Source organism: Danio aesculapii, chromosome 2, assembly GCF_903798145.1.
Source record: "Danio aesculapii chromosome 2, fDanAes4.1, whole genome shotgun sequence".
Taxonomy (NCBI): domain Eukaryota; kingdom Metazoa; phylum Chordata; class Actinopteri; order Cypriniformes; family Danionidae; genus Danio; species Danio aesculapii.
In genome coordinates, this window is record NC_079436.1 from 57,441,100 (window position 1) to 57,446,099 (window position 5,000).

The 5,000-nt window shown below is 39.7% G+C and overlaps 1 long non-coding RNA gene across 2 annotated transcripts in view; it reads left to right on the forward strand.

Moving 5' to 3' along the window:
• LOC130237540 (uncharacterized) overlaps nucleotides 1-5,000 on the forward strand; it is a 48,225-nt gene that overhangs the window by 14,309 nt on the left and 28,916 nt on the right. For both annotated transcript variants that reach the window (XR_008838552.1, XR_008838553.1), the window contains exon 3: nucleotides 3,990-4,138. This is a non-coding gene — a long non-coding RNA (uncharacterized LOC130237540). The remainder of the gene's footprint in view (nucleotides 1-3,989; nucleotides 4,139-5,000) is intronic.

Consider the following 5,000-nt stretch of genomic DNA (forward strand, 5'->3'; position numbering starts at 1 on the left):
GTAGTGGTACCTTCATGGATCAGATTTGTACCTATTTGTACCAATATTGTATCTGCAGGTTTTAAATACAAAGGTCTATTTCTGTTTCCCATGGTACAAATCATGTCCTTAAAGGTACAAACTGCAATGGTACACATTTGTTTCTTTGTCCTAAGGTACAGTTCTGTTCCCTAAAAAAAGTTCTGTTCCCTGTTTTACCTTCCTTGGTACAACATTGTACCATTTTTTACTGAGAGTGCAGAGCAGTGGGCTGCCCGGGGAGCAGTAGGGGTTCAGTGCCTTGCTCAAGAGAATCACCTCAGCCATGGTATTGAGGTAATTATTCACCCTCCCCACCAACAATCCCTGCTGCTGTCAGAACTCAAACCTGCTACCTTCGGATCCCAAGTCCAACTCTCTAACCATTAGGCCATTATATATTTACCGTATAGTCATTTAAGATAAACACCAAAGCCCCAAACTACCAAATCTAAATTTGCGCCAGATCTACCGACTGAGCTTGCGACTTTATGATGGTTTGGGGAAACACACTCCTGCATTAGCGCTGTGTGGAGTCTCTCTCCGGCTCTTCTGCTGGTTCTCCTCTCTGTAGGATCTGCAGGGTTTGTGGTTGTTTTGTGTTGTTTACTCTACTCTACTCTGGTAAAACACAGAAAACACACGGCTGTCCTTTCAGTGCCTCGTCTCTGTGATTCATATGGAAATGCAGATGGGGTCTGGCTGTAATTAGTTCGGTGTGTGTGTGTGTGTGTGCGTGTGTGTGTGTTTAGATGTTAATGTAGTGAATGTTGGAGCTCTTGAACACTGGTGGCGCAGGTGATTTCCCACAGAGATGCTGCTTCTGCATTAACAAAGCTCCAGCTAGAAGAAACGCTGCTTTTCTGGAGTTTTAGAAGATCTCAGAGGGATTTTGACTGCCAGCATGTGAACATTTTACTGTGCTTCACAGGACTGCATCATACTATACTATCATATCTATCTATCCATCCATCCATCATTCTGTCCATCCATCTATCATTCTGTACATCCATCTATCCATCTATCTATCCATCTATCTATCTATCTATCTATCTATCTATCTATCTATCTATCTATCTATCTATCTATCTATCTATCTATCTATCTATCTATCTATCTATCTATCTATCTGTCTATGTACATCTATCTATCCATCTATATATCTATCCATCTATATATCTATCCATCTATACATCTATCCATCTATATATCTATCCATCTATACATCTATCCATCTATACATCTATCCATCTATATATCTATCCATCTATACATCTATCCATCTATCTATCTATCTATCTATCTATCTATCTATCTATCTATCTATCTATCTGTACATCCATCCATCCATCCATCCATCCATCCATCTATCTATCTATCTATCTATCTATCTATCTGTACATCCATCCATCCATCCATCCATCCATCCATCCATCTATCTATCTATCTATCTATCTATCTATCTATCTATCTATCTATCTATCTATCTATCTATCTATCTATCTGTACATCTATCTCTTGCAAGTGTCAAATTTGGAATGCATATAATGTATATTTTCTTTTATTAAAAAGTAAAGAAAATCATATTAATAAAACAAAAGTATACAGAATGCATTTATAAAGTGAATATCTGTTTTTTTATATAATACAAATAAACAAAATACAAAAAAAATGTATTTATAAAGTGAAAAATATCTGGGAATTACACACACTATATTACTAGCTATTTAAAATATATAAAAACGATTATGTCTGAGACACGTGAGGAATATTTCAACTCACAATTGATTGTCATATTACAAATGATTTATCAGGGCACATTATTGCATGAAATACTGTATGTGTAAAATATCATGATGTCACACTGTAAAAAATAACTATAAAACTCAATTTCTAAGTGAAAACTCTAATTAAAGATTTTTTCCCCCTGCAGCAATTTCCAGTTTTTATCATCAAGTCATTTAATGCCAGTTTTCATCACTTATTTCATATGAAGTTAAAGTAATCGTAAACAAAAGAGGAATGTGATGCTTTCAATGCATCTACAAAACAAAAGCAAAAAATGGCACTTCTGAAATAAGGAATAATATGGAGATGAAATGGTTTGCAGATGCACTTTAATGTGGACTCCACATTCAGACACAGATAAAGCAGTGAAACGCTGAGCTGTTTACTTCTGCTCTCCGGCCACCTGCATCAAACTTGCTTATCTGATCTATTCAAATCACCAGCATCAGCACAACTGACCCCAAATATTCAGACCAATCATATTAGGATGGCGAGGAGGCGGCGGAGAACAGGGTCATTGCTATGCTGACAAATTATAAGAACCGAGCTGCAGAAAAACAAATATATTCTGTTTCAACTTGGGACACAGCTGCGGCGCGGTGGTTCAGTGGTTAGCACTGTGGCCTCTCACCAAGAAGGTAACTGTATCGAGTCCTCCAGTTTCCCCCACAGTCCAAAGACATGCGCTATAGGGGAATTGATTAACTAAAATGGCCGTAGTGTATGAGTGTGTGTGTGAATGAGTGTGTATGGGTGTTTCCCAGTACTGGGTTGCAGCTGGAAGGGCATCAACTGTGTAAAACATATGCTGGAATAGTTGGTAGTTCATTCCGCTGTGGTGATCCCGGATTAATAAAGGGACTAAGCCAAAGGAAAATGAATGAATGTATATTGGCATTTTGGATACACCCAAAAAATCCTATATCATGCATCTCTAATTTAAACTCTTCTGTGTTCAACAAAACAGAAAAAACTTGTTTGGCTCAAATTGAAAGACCTATTTTACACTTATCTAGGTCCCTTTTAAGAGCTTTTGTCTTGTTTCAAGTTGAAATATCTAAAACTTCTTAAATCAAGAAGCATTTTCTAGACAAGTCGTGCTTTAAGAAATAGTAGGCCAAAATTTAGTGAGTAAATTAATCTGCCAATGGGGTAAGCAAGATAATCTTGTTTTCTTTTTGACATAAGATTATTCTGCCTACCCCATTGGCAGATTAGTTTGCTTGTTTTATGTTAATTGCCAATTCTTGTTGATATCGCAGGCAAAAACATACATTTTTGTTTGTTTGTTTTGTTACAGACTGTTCACATATTGCCAATAAAAAACTATAACTACACATTAGTGCATTTAAAGGGACAGTACACCCCAAAAAAATACATTTCCTCACACTCAAGTGGTTTTAATCGTCTATTTTTTTTCTGCTGTTGAACACAAATGGAGATAGACTGAAGAATGTCGCTGGAATAAAAACATTATGGTATTGTAACTGAAGGACGCTGACAATGGAGCTGAGGAGCCACATGCAGTACTTTATTACACAGAGAATGGCCAGGCAGGCAATGGTCACAATCAAGAGCGAACATACAGGGGAATCCAGAGGTGTAGTCAGATAACAGGCAAACGGTCGATACAGGCGGCAGGATAAACAAAAAAACAAGGCGAGGGTTAAAACACGAAAAACGCTTCAAATGTTACAGGGTACGTACCAACAAGACTCAGCAATGAGTGTGTGTGCTGTTTATATGGTCCATGTAATCAGTATTGAGTAGTTACCAGCTGTGTGTGTGTAATCGATGGAGAACCGGGACAGGTGTGTGTGTGTGGTGCCTGAAGGGAGTTGTAGTTCATATGGTGGCAGAATTGTAGTCCGAGTGAAGTGAATGCTCTTTAGCGACCTATGAGAGTTAGATCGCTGGTGATCGTAACAGGTATAGAGTTTCAGTATATCTTCATTTGTGTCCAATTGAAGAAAGAAACTCAAACTGGTTTGGATCAAGTGAGTACAGTAAATGACGACAGAACTTGCGTTTTAAACTGTTGCTTTAATGATATTTGTTTACTGTGAGCATGAAGCATTGTCATATATAACAACAAATGCACACATGTAATGAACTGCACTTACTTGCGTGAAGCACTTTAGGGCATCTCACACTCATCTGTGTGTGTGTGTGTGTGTCTGCAGGGACGGCAGCGTGTGAAGCGCTCAGCAGAGATTCAGAGATGATCTGAGCTTCACTGATGTCCAGCGGCTTTACTGGGGGATGGAGGAGCCGGGGTGTGTGTGAGAAGCCGGACGAGAGAGAGATCTACGGTGTGTGTGTGAATCATGAGGTGAGTGGATCAGTGCTGTTGTTTACTACATCCTTCAGCTCTGTCAATGATGAAGAGACTTAACGGTGTAATATGCACTAATAAACTCAACCATGTAGTGTATGAGTTCAGTGTCATCTTAAATAGAACATTAATGTTTATCTACTAAACAGAAATTCAAAATGCTTCCAAGAGAATTTTTAATGGTTGGCAAATTAGTGAAATAAACTACCAAACCTATCATGTGCATTCACCATCAGGAGGTGGCATCATCACTTACAGGGGAATTTTGCTTGCACAATCCAAAATAATGCACTTGATAGCCCCACCCCTTCACCACCAGCCCCTCCCCTTCATCATTAGCCCCTCCTCTTCATCAACTGCCCCTCCCCTTTGACATCAGTCCCTCCTCTTCATCATCAGCTCCTTCCCTTCATAATTAACCCCTCCCCTTCCTCAACAGCTCCTCCCCTTTCTTCATCAGCCCTTCATCAACAGCTCCTCCCCAACATCATCAGCTCCTTTCCTTCATTATTAGCTCCTCCCCTTTGTCAGCAGCTCCCTCCTTTCATCCATGGCCCCTCCGCTTAATCAGCAGCTCCTCCCCTTCATTATTAGCTCCTCCACTTCCACAATTAGCTCCTCCCCTTCATAAGCAGCCCCTCCTCTTCATCATCAGCTCCTTACCTTTATAATTAACTCCTCCCCTTTGTTTTCAGCTCTTCATCAGCTTCTCCCCATCATCCTCATCAGCTCCTTTTTCTTCAATATTAGCTCCTTCCCTTTGTCAGCAGCTCCTCCCTTTCATCCAAAGCCCCTCCCTATAATCAGCAGCTCCTCCCCTTCATAATTAGCCACTCCCCTTAATCAGCAGCTTCTCCCC